Raw genomic sequence first — 22,042 nt, 5'->3', positions numbered from 1 at the left:
TGTTGCTTGTAAGAATCGTGACTCTCTCCCTCTCCCCCACATTCTTGTTATGGTATCAGAGCCTGGTTCGTGGTGAAGAGAGCTCAAGAGGCAAGCAAGAGACAAGCAAAGAAGCGGTACACGGGTAAGGGTAAATCCATCTCTTCCCCTTTGATTCCGAAGCAAATCACTGCAGGTACAGATCCAGATTGGGTTGTCCTTCTGGGAGAAGGAAGCATACCCTATTGTGTTTTGTCAACTTGTTGACTGAATTTCTGGGGCCAGATTTCCGTTTCGGGCGCGTTTCGAGCCCCGTTTGGGCCCCGCAAAATTTCTGGACAGTCTGCAGAACAGTCGAAATTGACTGTTTTTGGTTGCGCAGTGTTTCTATGCACAGTTCGCACTCAGTAAATAGTGCAGTGGTGTATGTGAAGTGCATACAGAGATTTGGGAATTGCATATGTGTTGCAGGTTTATGTATTGGTGAAAATACAGAAGCTGTTTGGTACCGCTCAGAAAAGCTCATTTCAGGTTGAGCTATTATCTGCTGTTTGCAGAACATTCATTCCTTGGTGCAGAATATTCAAGGTTGCAGGTCAAGATGTCTGACACTCTTTCTTCCATTGTAAATGAGAAGTTGGACAAGGATAACTTCCAGGCATGGAAGTTCAGGATGACAAACTTCCTTAATGGTAAAGGCTATTGGGAGTTTATTACAGGTGATGAAGAGGAGCCGGTACTTCCGGAACAGAATCCCACTCCACAACAGGTGCAGGCCTTTAAGGCATGGCATGAAAGAGCCAGCAAGGTGATGTATTGGCTGTCTATTAGTGTGTCTGATGCAATGATAGGACACATACAGGATGCAGTGACACCTAAGGAGGCATGGGACACTTTGGTGAAGCTTTACAGCACAAACACCAAAGCAAGGAAAATGCAGTTAAAGCAAGAGCTGCATATGGTGCAGAAAAGCAAGCTCACTATCAATGAATATTCATTGAAGGTAAAGGGGATTGCTGATGCTTTAGCATCTATTGGTTCACGTGTTGAAGATGATGACTTGGTGTCAGTCACGCTGAATGGTCTAGGCAAAGAGTACGACCAGTTTCGGACGTCTATCCGAACCAGGGAAAACTTCCCTAATTTTCAGGATCTCATTGCTCTTCTAATCAGTGAAGAGATGAATGTTGGGAGTAAGTCTACTTCCAATAATGCGCAGGAGCAAGCCTTCTACTCATCGGATGCAGGTAGAGGCAGAGGAAGATCATCGTCTAGAGGTGGACGAGGTGGTCGATTTGGGAATCGTAACCAACAACAGAATTCTGAAAATCAGAATAATGCAGGTGGAAGAAACCAGTCTCGAGGCAGGGGGAGCCAAAGAGGTCGTGGTGGATGGCAAAGGAACCAGCAAACAGATAGTAGCATGGAATGCTATTATTGTGGAAAACCAGGGCATATGGCAAGAAGCTGCTATAAGAAACAGAATGACATAAAGAGTGGAAAGTTGCAGCAAGGCAACTATGCATCTTCAAGCAAGCAGGCTGAAGATAGAAGTGAGCAGCTATTTGTGATGCAGCACATGCTTAGCTCCACAACAAGAGATGTATCACAATACAATGATGTTTGGTATGTAGACTCTGGGGCATCTAACCACATGACCAGTCATGGTGAGTGGTTTGGAGAAATGCAGAAATTGCAGAAACCAGGGTATGTGGAAACAGGAGATGACAGTGCGCACCCTATTGCGCATGTTGGGAAAGTGCCATTATCCATGCAGGATGGCAAAATGAAGTACCTTGCAGATGTACTTCATGTTCCAAACATAACAAAGAACCTGGTTTCAGTAGGACAGATGGTTGAGCAGGGTCTGCAAGTGAGGTTTAATCCTCAAGGCTGTTATGTTGAAGACTTCAAGGATAAATGCCGCTTGGTTGCAAAGGGCAACAGAAATGGAAGGATGTTTACCTTGGATGTGAGCATGCCTCAAGTGAAGGCTGCAATGTTTGCACATGGGACAGGTGTCATTGCAGATATTGACATCTGGCACAAGCGTATTGGGCATGTGAATGTGCAGCGGTTGAAGTCTATGCAGGCCAAGAATATAGTGGATGGATTGCCCAAGTTCAAAGTGGATGGTATGCATAAGGTATGTGAAGCATGCCAACTTGGCAAGCAGACCAAACATGCTTTTCCGCATGATAGGCATGTGAGTGCAAGGCCGTTAGATGTTATACATTCTGATGTATGGGGACCGGCCAAAACTGTAACAATTTCAGGTTGCAGGTATTATGTTACATTCATCGATGACCACACTAGGAAAGTGTGGGTCTACTTCATGAAAGAAAAAGGTGAAGTGTTTGGTCACTTCCAAAAGTTTAAAGCTATGGTGGAGAAGGAAAAAGGCATGCAGATCAAATGCCTAAGATCTGATGGTGGGGGAGAATATTTCTCCAATGAATTTTCAGATTTCTTGAGAGACCAGGGAATCAAGAGGCAGTTTACATGCAGGTACACTCTGCAACAAAATGGTGTTGCTGAAAGGAAGAACAGGCACATTGCAGAGGTTGCACGTGCTTTGATGAATGAGAAGTGCCTCATTATTTTTGGGCTGAAGCAGTATCAACTGCTGTGTACATTATGAACAGGACCCCCACTGCAGCTGTTCATGGCATGACGCCTGAACATAAGTTTACAGGTACAAAACCGAATGTGGCACACTTGAAAGTGTTTGGCTGCATTGCATATGTGCATTGACCTGATGAAATGAGAACGAAGTTGGATCCAAAGGCAGAAAAATGTATCTTCATTGGCTATTCTTTGGAACAAAAAGGTTATAGATGCTATAACCCTACCACTCGTGAGATGCGAGTGAGCAGAGATGTTGTATTTGATGAGATAAGTAGCTGGTATGCACCAGCACAGGTAGCCGAAGATGCAGATGTGAGATATGCAGATGCTGTCCCACGTGTACAGCAGCAATCACAGGAGTTGAGTGGACCGAGAGAGTCCTCGAGTAGTGGATCCATTGGTAGCCCATGGTCGGGCAGGCTGAGAGCTGATCCATCAGCCCGTGACACTACAGGTGCAGGTGCACATGTGTCAAGGAAAGGGAAAGAAAAGGTAGATCAGCCTTTTGTGCCTGATGTGTCAGCAGGTCACTCATTTGTGGATGGTGACTCTAGTGGCTCCGAGCAGAGCCTTGATGAGGAGCTGGGTATTCCAGCAGTTGTTACTCCAGGTGTACGGAGAAACATGACTACACAAAGGGCACCCGGCAGTGATCCAGGTGTACGCAGGTCTACTAGGGTGAGATACCCTGTTGATAGGCTGAGGTATGATGGGTATACAGCTCATCATTATGCTTATATGGTGAAAGCTATACAGGAGGTAGAGCCCACTTCTTTTGAACAGGCACTTGGAAATCAGAAATGGGAGCATGCCATGTATGAGGAGATGGCAGCATTGGATGCCAATGATACATGGGAGCTTGTGCCTTTGCCTAAGGAAAAGAAGGCAATTGGATGTAAGTGGGTGTACAAAGTAAAGCATAACTCAGATGGTTCAGTGAGCAGGTACAAGGCAAGATTGGTTACCAAGGGTTATGCACAAACATATGGGATTGACTATGATGAGACATTCAGTCCAGTTGCTAGGATGGCAACCGTGAGAGCAGTCATTGCTATGGCTGCAGCTAAGGGATGGTCTTTACATCAAATGGATGTAAAGAATGCCTTCTTGCATGGTGATTTGCAAGAAGAGGTTTACATGATGCAGCCACCAGGTTTTGAGAGTGATGCACACCCAGATTTTGTGTGCAGATTACGGAAAGCCTTGTATGGCTTGAAACAGGCACCTAGAGCATGGTCTAACAAGATCGGGGAGTATCTTGTTACTATTGGATTTCTAAAATCCAATGCAGATTTTTCACTATTTGTGAAAAGGACAGAAAATGGGATCATCTTGTTGGTCATCTATGTGGATGATCTCATTATCACTGGTGATAGTGATGCAGAAATACAAGAGGTGCGGCTACTTCTAAAGCAGAAGTTTGAGATGAAAGATTTGGGTGAGCTGCGATACTTTTTGGGCATAGAGGTGGTGAGATCACCTCATGGCATATTTTTGGTGCAGAGGCAATATGGCTTGGACATGCTGTCCAAGTATGGTATGACAGGCTGCAAGCCTATCACAGTGCCATTGGAGCAGAACATTAAATTGTCTGCAGATACAGGTGATATCTTGGAGGACCCTACTATGTACAGGCGCATAGTAGGCAGCTTGATTTACATGACTATCACGAGGCCAGATTTGAGCTATGCTGTTGGCTTGGTTAGTCAGTTCATGCAGATCCCGAGGAAGCCACACTTGGATGCGGCTAGACGGATCTTGAGGTACATAAAGTCCACTCTTGATTATGGACTTTTCTATGAGGCTGCTACTACAAAGATACAGGTGACAGGCTATACAGATGCTGATTGGGCTGGTAGTATCTCAGACAGGAGATCTACTAGTGGATTTGTATTCTCTTTTGGTAGTGCTGCTGTGAGTTGGAGCAGCAAGAAACAGCCTACAGTTGCCTTGTCGAGCATAGAGGTAGAGTACAGGGGTGCTGCTATGGCAGCATGTGAGGTAGCTTGGATGCAAAAGCTACTTGCGGATATGGGTGAGCCCTTGGATAGGGCTGTTGTCATTTTTTGTGACAACATGAGCAGCATACAGCTAGCCAGTAACCCAGTGTTTCATGCTAGGACCAAGCACATTGAGGTGCATTATCATTTTGTCAGGGAGAAGGTTCTAGCAGGTGATATTGATTTGGCTTATGTCAGCACAGAGGATCAGGTTGCTGACATCTTTACGAAGCCATTGGGCACAGAGAAGCTCCACAGGTTTAGGAGCTTACTTGGAGTGCAGAGTATGGAGTTGAGCTTGAGGGGGAGTGTTGAGATATCGAGCTCATCTACTGCCGACATTACGGGGGCGCCAGGGTGACCGCCCCGCACTTACTCCACTGGCATTGCTGGTGAGATATGGTTGATTTGTAGCCAGTGGTTGACAGGCTGTGTGACAGCCACTTTGCAGTATGCGAGTTATGGCATAGTTATAGCGCCAGCTCATTATAGTCGGGTTCACATTATGGACCAACCTTTGTATGTTTACTAGAGTACTATTACATATAGTGTACTCTTATCTTTTTGGTATTATGTATTATTGGAGAGTGAAGAAGAAGATAGAAGAAAATTCAGCCATCCATATCTCTCTCTCTTGTGCTTGTCAAGTCTATTGTGTGTGTGTGTGTGTGTTGTTGCTTGTAAGAATCGTGACTCTCTCCCTCTCCCCCACATTCTTGTTAACATATGGTTACTGCCATCATATTTGAACCTAGTCAGTCCACCCACTATGCCTTTAGCTTGCATAGACTTCAACTTTTGTACATTCACATGGCCAATCCTTTTATGCCAAATATCAATGTCTGGCACCACTCCTTGACCTTTAGAAAACATGGTTATTTTTAGCTATGGTATTCATCTAGCTTGAATAACCTGCCATCTTTCTATCCCTTGGCAATCAATTTATAACCATTCTTAAAGTCTTCAACAAAGCATCCATGTTGGTTGAACCAAACCTGTAACCCCTGCTCAACCATATGTCCAACCATTGAAGCAAGATTCTTTGTAATGGACAGTACATACAACATGTCTGACACTCTACCATCATGCATTCTAAGGGGTACACTGCATGTATGTGTGATGGCATGCTGAGTGTCATCACTTGTCATCGCATAACCCTACGAGATTGTGTGGGCATCAACCTGTCAAACCACTCTCCATGACAAGTCATGTGGTTTGAAGCTCCTAAGTCCATATACCAAGTGGCATCCATCTCTTTGTGAGATGTCATAGTGCCCATCACATGCTTCATTGCAAAAATATGATCGGCATGTCCCTCATTACTAGAATATGCATAGTGCCCATGTTGCACTCTACCTCCTTGGAGGTCATTTTACTTCCTTGTAACACTCCCTTGCCATATGGCCAAGCTTGCCACAATAGTGGCATTCAACTCCACTTCCATTTTGTTGTGGTCCTTGCCATCTTCCATGACCATGAGTACCTCCCCTTGCTGCCCCTTGCTGGAGAGTATTCCTTCCACCACCACCACCAGAGCACCATAAGACTGCTAATAATTCTGTTGTGGTGGTCTGTCCTACCATCCAGCCAGTACCACGGCCTCTCAAAAAAGCTCTCCCCCTGCCTCTAGCACCTATAGAGTAAAATGCATGTTCTCGCATGACCACCTGTGCTAGATGATGAAGAACCAAGTCCAAGCTTTAGCTCTTCCGTGATGAGGAATGCACATAGCTCATCAAAATCTAGGGGATTCCCTTCTCTCACAGCTATGGAGGTGTCGAAGTTCTTGTACTTCTTGCCTAAACCATTCAAGGCAAGGGCTACCAAATCATTGTCATCATCAATAGGTGAATTGATAGAAGCAAGAGCATCTGCAATCCCTTTGATCTCTTACACAAAGTCTTGTATGTTCTGGTTATTTCTCACAACACTATGCAATTTTTTGCTTTAATTGTAGCTTCCTTTCTTGTGTATTAGTGTCATACATCCTGACCAAGGTGTCCCATGTATCCCTTGTATTATTGTTAGCATTTTGAATATGACAAAGCATCCCTTCAGTAACACAAATAGCAAAATAATATAACACACGATTGGCTCTCTTCGTCTATGTTCAATGAGCATGTACCTATGCTGGAGTGGGGTTTGTTGGATTTAATGGTGGGCTCATGGAAGCTATGGTGGTTCAAACAAGATGAGGAATGCCATGTTAAGAGCATAATCTAGACTAAGAAAAAAAAGGATTAACTATAATTAGGAGAGATTAAGCTTGATGCAACACATAATGACAGCATGTGGATTGAAAAGATGGATTCTTGTTGTATGTCTCAAAATATGGATGCCTCTTATATAGGCATGAGTACAAGTGATTAGCATGGAGATTAATCCCTAATCCATCTTAGAGTCCCTCACCCACTTTCTTGAGATGAGCACCTTGAAGTGAGCACCCAATGCCTAGAGTAGAGATCCTCCACTAAGGCATATAATAATGCTGAAATAGACCATACAAAAAGGAGCTACTAAACCTTAGAGAAATAATCTGCTAAGGTCCACTACTAAAGCCAAGCTACTAAACCTTAGAGAAATAATCTACTAAGGTCTACTACTAAAGCCATGTAGAGGGGCCATAAATTCCAATACCCTCCCTGGACCTGAACATGGCCTAAAAATAAGGCAAGAGTGTCCAAGAAGTGTGAAGGAATACCCAAATACCCTCCCATGTTCCAAACACTAACTATGGGACTATCCAAAAATTTTGCCCTCCCAAGAGACAAATATCTAAAATATTACATGAGCTACATCATGTGGTGCTCAGAGAGGTAACATCCATTCCACTACTACTACTATTACTACTACTACTATCAAGGCGAGATCCATCCAATACTCCTCTTCAAGAGAGGTAAATTTACATGGAAGGACAAATGCCCATACCCATTATTACCATGACCATGACATCATGAATGCTAATGAGAGCCATCCATTTCATTGTTTTCATGTAAAAATATGAGAGCTAATGAAGGCCGGTAGATCAAACTTTGAAGAAGATGAGGAAGAATCCTCCCTCGATGCCGGTGAAGTCCCTCTTGCGGCGTCTTTTCCATGCCAATGTGACTTGGTAGCTCTTTGACATTGAGTTGGTGTAGCCTTGTGAATGCTTCTTGGTTGAAGCCTTGGTTGGTTCAGCCTTTGTTGTTGATGAAGCTTTCATTACATCTTCAATGATTAGTGTAACTTCATTAATGAAGTTCATGAGGATGAACAAAATGATGACCTTGGTCATTAATAGTGTATGCTTACGCAACCCCATGAAGTCTTTAAGGCTTGGGAAGGTCTTACCAATGAGAATGAGTCCCATGGTAGTGTCTAATCCCATCACAACACAAATTTGATTAGTACTAAATTAAGAAATTATTAGCAAGTATACTCCCAAGAACATGTAAGAGCAACTAATGATTTTGAGTGCACTTATTTGAGCACAAAACCAAGGGGCAAATTTGATATGAAGCTATAGAGAGCTGTAGCAACTCCCTAATAATATGAATGAATTATAATTTTGCTGAAAGCTAAGATTAGGATTTGATTAAACCCAAATTAGTGAGTTAAACCCACTGCTTGAAAGAGCTAAAAACTGAGTCGATTTTGTTGTGAGCATTTCAAGCACCAAAACAATGGGGTTTTGTGAAATAATTTAATGACATGTTATAGCAAGTCCACAATGTGACATGAGAAGCCCCAATTAAGAGATTAAGCAATATGATTAGTGCTAATCACCCTATTAAGCCAAAAAATGCAGATTTGGAAAAATACTCAAATCTCACCAATGCTTTGACCAAAGCTCACCAAAATTGAACTATAGAGAGCTCTTATGATGGAGATCAAACACCTTGAAGGATTTATCATGAAAATGACAGAAGGCGCCGATTTTTGTGAGAGTGGCGACTGATAAAACACTCACTTTGGCTGCCCTTATTCACCAAATAAGCTCAAACTTCATGAGCTTATAGTTCTTATCTTGCTTCAAACTCCTCTAAGAGTAATTAGGCGAATTCACTACCTAGCTCTCAAATTTGGCAAATTACTTAGAATTTTAGCGCTTGATATGGTGATGACGATTTTGCAAGCTGGAGACCAAATTAGGGCAAACCCCTTGAGCTATGGCTTAGCAATTATGTTGGCTTTGATGTCCTAAAAGGGTTTTACAAGAGGAGAACTACACAAGGAACAACAAGAAAAATATTGAAGGTGGGTTATGGAGGAGAAGAGGGAAAATTAGCAAAAATGGATAAAAAGTTAATTAAGCTACTAATTATGATAAATATGCTAATCTAAAGCTAATGTTGATGAGAGGGAAGAGTGGATCATGGCTCTAATACCATGTTGGATTTAATGGTGGGCTCATGGAAGCTATGGTGGTTCAAACAAGATGAGGAATGTCATGTTAAGAGCATAATCTAGACTAAGAAAAAAAAGGATTCTAATTAGGAGAGGTTAAGCTTGATGCAACACATAATGACAGCATGTGGATTGAAAAGATGGATTCTTGTTGTATTTCTCAAAATATGGATACCTCTTATATAGGCATGAGTACAAGTAATTAGCATGGAGATTAATCCCTAATCCATCTTAGAGTCCCTCACCCACTTTCTTGAGATGAGCACCTTGAAGTGAGCACCCAATGCCTAGAGTAGAGATTCTCCACTAAGGCATATAATAATGCTAAAATAGACCATCCAAAAAGGAGCTACTAAACCTTAGAGAAATATTCTGCTAAGGTCCACTACTAAAGCCAAGCTAGTAAACCTTAGAGAAATAATCTACTAAGGTCTACTACTAAAGCCATGTAGAGGGGCCATAAATTCCAATAGGGTTGGGAACCTATATCTTGGGCTCCGCTTCTTCACCAGTCACCAAACTCCAGAAGCCTTTTCCTTTCAAAAAACTTTGCATTTTGTATTTCCATGATTGGAAATTTGTGCGATCTAATTTCTCCCCCACAATCTGTACGGTCCGTCACCCATTGTTGCGGTACAGATTGGACTTCAAAAAAACTATAAGTGAGCTCCAAATTCTTGTAACGGTGTTCAATCAAGTCTTCCACACATGCATTCACTTCCCATTGTGTTGCATATCATTCATAAGCATCATCCAAGTCATTACATTCAAGAAACTTTGAAGTTGAATATCTTTGATTCAGAAAAGACAAAAAAAACTAGTCAATATGTTGGCTTTAATCTATCCAAATGTTGTCCAAATGTGGGTTGCAGGCATTCAGTAGCTTCCTAATACATTTCTCTAAGTAACCCTAAGAGGGTTTTATGAGATTCTTCAAGAGGAGTGAGCTCCACTACTTTTCGTAGCTCTCTGTTTTGCTTGTTTTTGCAAATGTTAGGTACCTATAGTCACTCAATTGACTCTAATTGATGAAAATCTTGTCCAAACTTGATAGGATAACTTTTTTTGGCTTCTCAACACATGTCTTCAACATTACACCAAAGGGTTTTTGCTAAATTTGAGTGAGGTGAGAGTAATTAGAACTTTTCCAACACTCTGTTCCCAAATAACAGTTCTGTAATTTTGCTAATTATCCACTAATTAGCTCATTGTGATTCTAATACACCAAATGATGCTCCCAAATGATTTTCTTAGTACCATTCATACATTTTCTAAGTATTATATGCATTCAACCACTTGGAATTGCTCCCCATTGATGTAAGCACTTCATAATATGACAAAACTATCTAGAAAACAGTTAAACTCAATGCTGCCTATTTGTGAGGGTTGTAGGAGAAGAGCAAACCACATTTGATGCTACATACACCTTAGCAATGACCTCATGCACCTTGGGTATAAATGTTTTAGCTCAATTTTGCATATCAAGTGAGCTATCGATCCACAACAGAGCATATATACCTCTGTTGTGAGGAAAACCAGAAAATCCATCACAATACTCAATTTCAATTGAGTCTACACAAATATGTGTGCATCAAACTGCTTGAAGATCTAGTATGTAGCTTGTTCTCGAGTTGCTAATACATTTTCAAGCTCAAACACATTTGCCTTTGAGTATACATTTGCCAAATACATTCCACTTCAAGCTTTCCATGAAAGCTTAGAAAAACCAAAAAATTGCACTTGCTTTGTGCATCTTTAATCTCAATGAATCTGATCTCTGGCACTTGCAATCCACTCAAGGGTGTTTTGCTACTCTTACCCGTTAGGCCAAGCTTTAGATCTGCAACCGAGGTGAGCTCCACAGCTTTCTTTTGCTCCACAACTTCAATGGAAGTCTTCACAACTTCCCTTCACAGCTTCTTCCTTCCGTCTTCTCACACTCACTCACAAACACTAATGTTGAGCTCTTGGCTCTGATACCATGATACAAAACAAGAGAAGGAGGGAGCACACACACAAGAGAAGCAAACCCTAATCCATAATCATTAACCATCATAAAGCATGAGAGAAGCCATAGCCATCATCTCTCTCACACACCAAAAGGGAACACACAATAAGTGTATGTTCACACTCCAAAGTAAACCTAATGTACTATCCACACACACACACACATGACCAGTTGGACGCGGTCATTAACTCACCACACGCTAACCTCCTAATATACTATCAGCACCCATGTGCTATCCACCAGTTGTACCAACTATACATGAGCTTGACATTTCAATAGAGGAAGGGAGTCAAGATTCCTAGCTTCTCCTTGGTTCTTGGTGATTAGGTAGATCCATGAGTGAAGAGGGATTGAGATGAGCTACAACTGAGGGATTGAAAACCTCTCGGGCCGTCTCAACCTTCTCATGATAATAACTATGAGCTTTTGCGACTCAATGCAATGGGTCTAAGTATGAACGACTGTGCTTGAGAAAGCACACAAAATTGGTATCGCTGCCCTGAGGAAGCACATTGAGAGAGGGAGACTAGCGAAAGTGGTCTCAGTTCTCAAATCATTCATGTTTTTTGGTTAAATCTACCCAAGTGATACAAATCCTTGGATGATTAGGAGTGGTGTGTGATTTGGCGTGAAGAGAAATATTGTGGAGTGGAAGGATTAAGAGATTAGCGAACTGAGTGTTCACCGAAATCGTGCAACAATCGAGGAACTTGCCAAACCGCCAAGCTCGAGCCAAGCTCAAGAGCTTCACCATCGCGTGTGGATAGCCGCTCGTGTCCATTCTTCTCCCGCATCCGTTGTCACACCGTATGCGGTTGCGATCTCCGATGGGTGATGCAACCGTTCTCAACCAAGCTTCGTGTGTAAAGCTTGGCAAGAACCGATTGCCGGTGCAATGCCTAGACACTCAAGAGAGAGAGGGGGAAAAGAGGAGAAGAAGGGAAGCAAGAGAGAACGAGCATCATGGCAAAGCACACCCCAAACCCTAACCCTAAGCACACACACACATGCTAGATTAGAGTTGCAAGAGAGAAAGAGGAGAGAACACCGAACATCTATTGCACAAATGGGGGATTTTGAGTTACAAACATGAGAAATTGGCTTTTATACTTCCAAGCCTTTTCCCACTAGGCTGCCCGGGAGTAAGTGACTTGGGTGCCCATGGCCTATAACTTGGCAATTACAATGGAATGGCATTTCTAGCCCAGTTCCTCATGATGTAACCTTGACGTACATGACCTAGGAGAGTCATACAAGTGCTTACAATGTCAAATGACGTGAATTACATTAAAACTAAAGTTGCTTATTGAATTAAAGTGTGGGAATGTCGGTGAAGTCCAAGCGTTAACCAAATGTGGTTAACATTCTCCCCTTCCTATTGGCAATCACGTCCTTGTGATCGGGAGGAAAAGTTGGTCGAGGGGGGTATGGTGTTGCACTTGAAGGTAGCAGTCGAGATGTAGTTGATTTTGTCCCTTGTTCCTCCGAGGTAGATGGGGTGGGGTTGTTAGTGTGATGGAAAGAAGTTAAAGGGGTACCTGTAATTATATATCCTTCTAGTCTATGTAGGCCTAGTGATTTTGCTTGGTATTGGGGCCTTTAATGTACTCTTTTCTTTCATTTTTCTTTTATATCCTTTTGGATGTTTTATCTTTTTTTCAAGGAGTTGGAGTACAGTGGACTAGACTGAGACATATAATTACAAGCATCCCATCTCGTTGGGGATGATAATATGAGTTAGTGAAATGATGTTAGAATGAATGAGGCAAGGGTGGTGGTAGAGGAACAAGGACACCAGTGTGCTAGCAAGGGTGGTGGTGGAGGAACAAGGACACCAGTGTGCTAGCACGATTACAAGCTCCCGTTGTATGCCAAAGATGATTCATTGGTTGGCATCTTTGTTATCATCGAAGACACAAAATTGTATCTTGTGCTCCTGTCGGTGGTCTTTATGCTTGTTGGTATTCTCTCTCTTTTTTGGTTTTTTCTATTTTTTTATGTACACTTTTGGTGTGCACATGTTGACTTACCTTTCTTATATTTGTGGTAGATGTTTACAATGATATCATTGCTGAAAACCTTTGGTTTTCATTAGGTGTTGGTAGTTGAAGAAGAGGGTAATGTGGGTCTAAATACCCATGATGAGGTGTGAAGCTCCGTTATTGGTATGGCTAACATGGATGGATGTTGACGGTGAGGACATGTTAGTGTTGGTGGTGAGGTTATCTCTTTGAGGACGAGATGTTGATGACGATGTCTAAAAGAAGTTGCAATGTATGCTTGGTCCTAGTTGAGGCTATTTATGGTGACGTTGTCGATGTGAGGCTGGGCATTTGGGTTTGTAGGGCGACAGGGAGTTGGTTTCTCCAGTAGTTGGGACAAGATCTCCAACACAGCTTTAAGCTTTTAAATCTCCAACACATTCATGCTTTCTTCTATTCTCTACTTTCTTCATGCTCCAGCACTTTCTGCTTTCTTTGACTCTTATTCTGCTTTCCTTGACATTTTTCTTGTTTGTGATAGCCTTTTAGTTGACTTCATTGAGGCCTTTGATGTTGATGCAGCTGTCTCTCAAGCTAAGTGGGCAACATTGGAGAGAATCGTGGAAGTCCACCATTTCTTGGTGAAGTAGGAGGAAGAATTCTTCCAAGCTGCTTGCCATGCTGCCATGTTTGAAATTCCTGCCATATTTGGAGGAATGGCTTGTTGAGGGGCAGGTTCCTGTATTGCTATGGGTTCATCTTTAGTTTGCTCCTTTGGGGAGGCAGGTTCTTGTGGCTCTGACTTTGAGGGAAGACTCATGGAGTCTTCTTGCACCTTCTTGGGCTGGCATACCATCTTTTGAGATGGTTGTACAGGAGAGGTGATGGCTTCAAGGCTATCTTCTTGGGGACCCAAATGATTGAGTTGCCATCATAGAAGGCTTGAGCTTCTAAGAGAGTCTTTGGCAACCAGCATTGGCATGTGTTGCGGGTCCTTTCTTGGCGAGGTTTCTTGGTTGTGTGGGTTGTCCTCCTTGTAGCCTGTCGGTGATGAGGTTGAGTGGGGGGCTTAGGAAGCCCCCCACTCAACCTCCTTGGCTTCTTGTTGGTAGCCTATCGGTGATGAGGTTGAGTGGGGGGCTTAGGAAGCCACAGTTCTCTGTTGCCTTCATGGAATTGTTGGGCTACGAGTAGTCATTTTGGTATACCCAACGTCGTTGACTTGGTTGTGTTTGAGGCTGACGTATTGGTGGTCTTGACGAGGTTCCTTGGGGATTGGTTGATGGTGGCGAGGGCATGTGGCGGCGTGCTTTGGGAGCCAGATGTGAGTGTTACCCTCATAGAAACCTTGGGCTTGAAGTAGTCGATCTTGTACCAGCCATCTTTGCAAGATTGGCTTGTTGTTGACCTTGCTTTGCTTGGACCACTTCCTTTTCTTCAATGATGGCCTCCAAGGGATCGAGAGTTCTGTGCAGCCATTGTAGTAGCCTTGGGCGGCTAGTATGTTGCTTGGTACCCACCACCAATGGTTTGCATGGAAGTGGTGAGAAGTGGGGGCAACTATTTGATAAGGCTTGTGGGTAGTGGGCTACTTTTTGGAAGATGTGGGTACAGTGGTGGTTGGTGTAGCAGCTTTCGAGTGGGGAGGAGGTGTTGACGGCCAGGTGTTGCCTCTCTTTGGTGAGGTGGGTTGAGGTTTATGGATTGGAACTGCTTGTGGAGAGGATGGGGTTTCAGTGTGAATGGCAATTGGAGGCGAGGGTGTAGACGCGGGCTCTTCTTCATCACAAAGGATAATGGTGACCTCCTTTGTGCCTTGGTATAGAGCAGCCATGCATTCTTGCCAGTTGAGTTGGCATTGAGTGGAGTTAATCCACTCCTTCTCGAGTATGACCAGATCTTGGAGTGCACCTACATCAAACACTTCAAATCTACACTCCACAAGGTTATTGCTGATATAGATCTTATGATTAAAGAATCCAACACTTTTCATCCGTATTTCACAACACACATTAATATAATAATCTGCAGGAGTAAGTGTGGGTTGGCCAAGCAATTTCCAAGCTTCCAAGAACATGACGTTTGGCTCTGCAGTTGGTTGTATTAGAGCTTGCCACCTAAGAAGAGTGTCATGGATTGGAAATCCAAGCCACAATCTTGGGTATATGAACTCTAGCTCTTCATATCTTGGAGCTGTGCATGTGATAGGGGGCTTACCAACTGCTGCTGCTATCTTTAGGAGTTCATGTACTGCTGGTGTTGGTGATGTTGTGCTCTCCCCTTCCCATAGCATTATTATTGCTTCACCTCGGGGGAGCTTTAGTGTTGCCGTTTGGTTGATCGTATTGATCTTGCATGTTTCGTTGTTTATAAAAGTCCCTCCAAGGATGATTTCTTCATTGGTTACCCCTGGGGAGACTACATGAAACTCACAAAGCAATGGGTTAGTCAATGTATGGACAATTTGTTTAAAAGATCCCAAGATTTGGACTTTGTGTTTATCCTCAAGTTGGACATGGATCGTGGTTGCTCGTAAAGAGGGCTGGCCCATGGATACCCAAGTGTCATGTGGCATGAGGTTATGGCTTGTTTGTGGGCTGAGCAATGCTCGCCTTCATTGCATGTTCTTGCCGGACTTGAAGTCTAGCCAAACTCTTATGGTTGGAGAGTCAGAGGAGGGGCCTTCTCCTACGTTCAAAGCGTAGAGAGTTGCATAATGTACATCCTGCAATTTGTCACTTCGGAGGCTCAGGACATATACAATTTTAAGAGCTGACAGCCAATTAAATAGCTCTACCTCTGGGTCTCCTTCACTCTCACTCTCGCTTTCAATGAGATTATGGCAAGCCTGGTAGATATTGACAGGGGCAGGCTTTTGGCTGGGGAGCAGGGTTCTTTCATGGGGCATGTTTCACCCCTGTGGAGATCAACTTCTATGGTCTCTTCATCCTTGCGGAGACACGATTAGTACCCCAATCATGGATTAATTTTGTTTTGCGCAGGTAGGGATGACCAAGGATGACATCATATGCACTCGGCTGCTTGGTAAAGTCCATGACCATGAAGGTTTGCCCTGCAGTCTTGATGTCAAGTGGTTGGGTTAGACCTAAGGGTGTTGTGGCCGTGCCGTCAGTCAATTCAGCAATCAATGTGGTTTTGTACAGGGGTGGCTGTCCCCATTTCATCCAGCACTATTTTGTTAGGACATTTGCTCCAGCACCGCCATCCAAGATGGCTTTAGTCTATCGACCTTTGTACTCAATGGGCAAGACAGGATGTGAGTCATCTTTCTCAACATGATGCCCATGTTCTTTTGTAGGTGCTTTGGTTTTTGGCAAGGTGGGCTTTGCAATTTGTACAGGGAGGGCCGTAGTTTGGATTGCATCCACCATAGGATATTTTGCAAAGGGGTTCTCCTCTACAGGTAGAATCTTTGCAAATCCATGGCAGGATTCCTTGTGTATAGGCTCCGATTTGAGTTTAGGTTTAGGTTTAGTTTCAATCCCGTTTTTCTCAATGATCAACTTTGGTAAGGGTGCATGACTCATTAGAGCCTTTCCCTTGTCACTATTACGGGTTTGGAGGGGGTTTCCTTGTGTGCATAACTCTTAGAAGAGGATGGCATGGAGTCTATGCTCTTTGCGGAGCTACTCAGTAAGATGACATTGGTGTCACCTTCACTTTTGTGTTTGGATCTCTGTTTCTTTTTGCTTCCTGTTGGCGGCTTCGTTGGCTGTAGCCTTTCATTGCTTGTTCTGCAATCGTGTGAGCACAGGCATGGTTTAGGATTTTGGGTTTCGAGTTTCAAGCTTATGGTTTAAGATTTTGATTTTGGTTTAGGGTTTTGGGGGTTATGAAAACTGGTCATCATCAATATTCTTGTGCAAAGGGAGTTACATTTTTGGATCTGTTTTCACCACAACAAGAAATGGTTTAGGATTTTGGGGTTTTTGATTTACGATTGCTCGCACCATAAATTGTATGTGCACGTTAATAAAGTTTATGGTGGCAGGCACATACGTGCGAATAGGATAAGTGCCTTGCCAATTTTGTAAAAAGAAAGCCTAATCTTGTACGCGCATTTTATTATTGGCTCAAGGGCTAAATTTTGGAATATGATTAAAATACCCATGTTGTGGACAGAGCCACATGTAGGGAGGGGAGATTGAACCCAATGGGTTCTCTTGTGTGGTAAAGTATTTTTCGTTCATCTCTTCTATGCTTTGTCTTATTTCACTATTCAATTTAATCAAGTAATTGAGAGTATATGGTTTAAGTTTGTACTTAGAGAAAGATTCTTGTTTCAGTGGTATTAGAGCCTTGGCAAGTACAAAGGACATCTCTTCAAGGTTTTAAATCAAAAACATATTTTTGAAGCAATCCCAAAAATTCAAGGTATGCCTATTCCCTTGTAAACTTTGAATTAATTTATTTCAAAAAAGTATGTAAATAGCTTAAAAGCCATTAAGCCTCTGGCATACCTCAACCACGAGGGGTACAAGTCCTTCTCTAAGGATTTATGTAAAAGAGAAGGAAAGCTAAAAACCCTTGGGTAAAGGAGTTGAAGGGTTTATGTGATTTTTGTGGACCATTGGATGGAGAACTATATTAAGGGCTTGGAATTCATGTCACTTTTTCCCTAAAACCATCTCTGTCAAGGCAAAAACCATTCTTCTTCATGAAAAATGGTTTTTCTCAATTCTTAACGTCTCACAAATCCAACCATACAAATGTAATCAGCAAGAGAAGGAGGTTTGGGTTCCACAGTCGGATTGCTAAGCCAATGATAGTGTCAGATTTCTATTATGGACGATCTAGGATTGCTCTCAAGCCAATTTTAAAAAAAAAAGAAAAAATCATTTTCAACAGACTAATTTGATTAATTGGGACTTAATCAAATTTGGATTCTCAAATTCAAGTTATTTCCAATGCATTATCCCACACATCTTCAAAATTAACACCATTTCTTTATCCTGATCTCGCTTACTTCTTTGTCATAGTGTGACTTCATCAAACATCATAAATGTTCAATTGAAAGAGTGCCTTCCCCCTTTTGTCAATTTTGTTGTTTCTAACCAAACTTTATCACAACATCAAATGCGGCATTCTTCATCAAACATCTTGCAAGCACCGGAAGAAGATCCATCAAACATCAAACATCTTGCAAACAAGCACTAGAAGAAGATCCACCAAACATGATTTGAAATGCTCCCTAATCGTCTCTATTTTGGGGTTGTTCCATGTATAGAGTCCTAGACAAGTTGTGCTGCATAACGTTAACCATAATGGTTAACATTTCTCGAAAAGGTTGGCTACAACCCTTCTATTGCCATATCATTTTGTACGATGCGCAATTCACTTTATGTAACTGGTTTCAGGATATCTTTGAGCTTACGATTTGTGTAATGCTAGAAAATAGTTATTTGCTGAGCTTAACGGCTTCTGCAACACTGATAGTAATAAGCCTAGGTCTAGTGCTTGGGCGACCGTACATTGCAAATATGAGCCTTGTATATAAGTTGTTTGACTAATGAGAACACACATAATCTAGTATAACAATTGAGCTGCAATGCAATTCCTAATGTGGGAGAGTGGGGAGGAGGAAGAAATCAAGCAACATCATTCAACACACTCTCACAATCATATCACTTAACACACTCTCCCTTCGCTCCATCTTTATCTCCCCCCCACTCTCACAATCACATTGGTATTAAGGTTAAGATTAAGATTTTTGTAGCTCTCCCCCTTTTCTCTCCACCCAACAACTAAGCTCCCTTGGTGACACCAAGGGAGCTAAGTTTGTGGACCCTAGCTTCTTCACAAGAGAGAGAGTTGTTCTACCACAAATGGTAAGGTGTAAATCGACATAGATCCTTGCATTCTTCAGTTCTTCTCCCGTGTAAGGCTCATGTGATTACAAATCAGTGAACATCTTTGGCACCATTGTTGGGGAGACTCCCTAGCTTCGAACTCCCTTGCTATACTTAGTTTTGTCATTACTTGGTTGGAATACAAATCCATTGGAAATGTGCGGATGGTTATCTCATGTCCAAGTGTAGTCTACCTACGCCATGTGTGGACCATTATGAGATAACCATCTAGTGTAGCTTGTAGTCTATTTGGTAGTGTGCCAAATCTAATCCAAGCCATCTCTAAACTATTTAAGCTCATAGGCCACCTTCTCGTGTGAATACATGGATGTCAAGTAGCCGAGCTACTCAACCATAGCTACTCCTCATAACGGGGGTTGTATAAACATGAGCTAGCTGGTGCCTTGGACAATAGAATACGAGGGTGGAGCATGGACATCCAACACCCCCCTCTCAATGTCCACTTAAAGGTGAAATACCTTTGTGTTCCGATGCCGAGTCGATGATGACATTGCTTCATCTAATCCTTGCCAAGAGCCTTTACGAATATGTTTGCACAATTGTCTATTTGTCAGCTAGTAGGACACCCGCATCATAGGTGATGCTATACTCCTGAGTTGATGCTATACTCCTAAGTACCTTGGATTTGTTATTATGATACATCCAAGGTAATCAGGAGTACATCATCACCTTTGATGCTTGATGTCTTGAATAACTCAGGGTACATCATCACCTTTGATGCCCGATGTCTGAATAACTCACCCAAATCTAAGTCATAAAAGCCATTAATGGTCATACCTACATCATAGGTGATGTTGTACTCCTGAGTACCTTGGATGTATCATAACACCCACATACCTACCAAAATTGATGTTTGGTCTAGTATTACACAAGAAGATAAGACTATGAATGAGTTTCCTGTATAAGGTCTCATCCACAAGGTGTGGGGTGTTAGATAGCTTTTGATCAACCTCTATTGGGGTACCAAAACTACCTTGCATTTGGTCATGCCAAATTCCTTGAGTGTCTCACCTACATATTTTTGTTAAGAGATGAAAATGTTATCCCACTTTTGCTAGACCTTAATCCCTAAATAATACTATATGAGCCCAAGATTTGTCATCTCAAACTCTGCACTAAGCATCTACTGCTATGTTTGTGATATCTTTTTTTGGTGCCTTTTTCTAGTGATCTATTATCAAAGATGAGGTCATCTATATAGAGAACAATGGCCATATCATTTGTAGCCTAAAGGGCTACATAAGAGACCAATAATCGTTGGGCTTCTTTCACACCATGGAATGCCTTTTGTAATCTACAAAATTTACTTTTGGAATTGGGAACCACGAACTAGGTGGTTGTTCCAGATATACCTTCTCCTCGAGGTTTCCCACCTGTCAAGGAAAATAGATTTTACATCTATTTGGTAAAATCTATTTGGAGAACAAGCCATCCCTCTTGCACTGCCAATGCAAGAATGGTGCCGATTGTGGTTAACTTAGCTGTAGGAGCAAAGTTTTCCTAAAAGTCAAAACCTTGAACTTGTACAAAACATTTGGAGACTAGCCATGCCTCGTAATTTTCATCAAAAATGTATGTGTAAACACACTTAGTGACCTTACGCCTTGGAGGGCGATCTACAAGGTCCCAAGTGTGTTTTTCTTGATGAGTCGTATTCTACTTGCATGAATGCCATCCACTTCAAATCCCCTTATGCTTCAACAAAGATGGAATGCTCCTAAAACTTGAGTACCTTTGTCATAAGAGCAAAATTCAAAAGATTCTCACATAAGCCCTACTTTGCTTCTCTAACTTTCTGGATTTGTGAACATCTTGAGGGGCACCCTTGATGGGGCTGGAGGTTTGTTTAAATCCAAAAGTTACTTGTACCACTTAGGGAATGGCTCACCTTTTTGTGGCACATCATGCTTTTGTTCATCTTCAAAATCCACGTGCATAGGAAATGGTGCAGGCTGCCCTCCCATTAGATGCGAGGAAGCCTGTGCTACATGTGGAGGTTGTGTTGCTTTGGTGATTTCCTTGTTGCATGATGAAGAAGAAGAAAAATTCTCCTCCATCTGATGTGGTTGTTCCTGGAATACCACATCTCAACTCACTATGATCTCCTTTTCTTGAGGGTCATAGAGCCGGTATCCCTTCGACTCCATAATGTAACCTAAGAAGATGCATTTCTAGCATTTGGCATCCACTTTGGTTCTTTGAGTATCTTGAACATGTACATAACATTCACACACAAAGACTTTGAAGTGTGTAGTTGAAGGTTTCTTACAGGAGCAGGCCTGTAATGGAGTCATCTCTTTAACGGCCTTTTTGTTACACTCCTGTCAAGAATGTACATAGCTGTGGTAAGTGTCTTAGCCTAAAATGAATTCTTGCCATTAAGCATACTCCTTACGTAAGGTTCCTCCTCAGCCCTAAAAGATGTATAAGCTCTCCTCTCAGTCCCCTGTAATCATCCCCTATTTTAGAATGCAAGAAAATAGTATTTTCCTTTGTTTTTGGCCTAGAGAGAGAAAATATTCTAGAGAGAGGTAATTCAATTTTGAAATATTTTTGGATACAAAGTTTATTCTTATATTTAAGATTAATTCCCCTGAAACAGAAGTTCAAAAAGAATTTTCCAATGTGCATTAGAAATTAACTGATTATGTGTATAAGAGACCTTAGCCTAAGGGTCCACATTTTCAGAAATTTTTAATTAAGATCCAAATAAGGTTCTAAAGGGCCAATAGACCAAGTGCTAAGTTTATTAGTTGAAAATTAAGGTTTATTAGTAAAAAAATTAAAATTTGACACCTCAGTAAGGAGGGAAAGGGCTCATGAAGGAGGTGTCTTTATTTCATCATTACCTTGTATTTTTAATTCAAAAAAATGAGATATTTTTATCCCTCCTCTCTCCTCTTGCAAACTGGATCAAAAAGTGAGCTAAACTGGTTTAAAACTTGTCCAAAATGGATCAAACTGAAGCTAGAGGCCTCTAGATCCCAGTTGGACTCGGTTAGTGGCCTCCCATATCAGACCCTCATTCCTTTGTATTTTCATCTTTGAGTAATTACATGCCAGTATTATCTTCATTTTAGTGCAATTCTATTATCCCTCTATTTTGCCTCTACTTTTGGAAGCTTTGGAGCTTCACAATTCTCCATCCTCTCTTGGAGATTACCT

The sequence above is a fragment of the Cibotium barometz genome, chromosome 21 (genome assembly GCF_041138505.1).
Source record: "Cibotium barometz isolate CiBa-2024 chromosome 21, ASM4113850v1, whole genome shotgun sequence".
Lineage (NCBI taxonomy): Eukaryota > Viridiplantae > Streptophyta > Polypodiopsida > Cyatheales > Cibotiaceae > Cibotium > Cibotium barometz.
The sequence above is the reverse complement of the archived record's forward strand: the minus strand, read 5'-3'. Positions refer to the sequence as shown.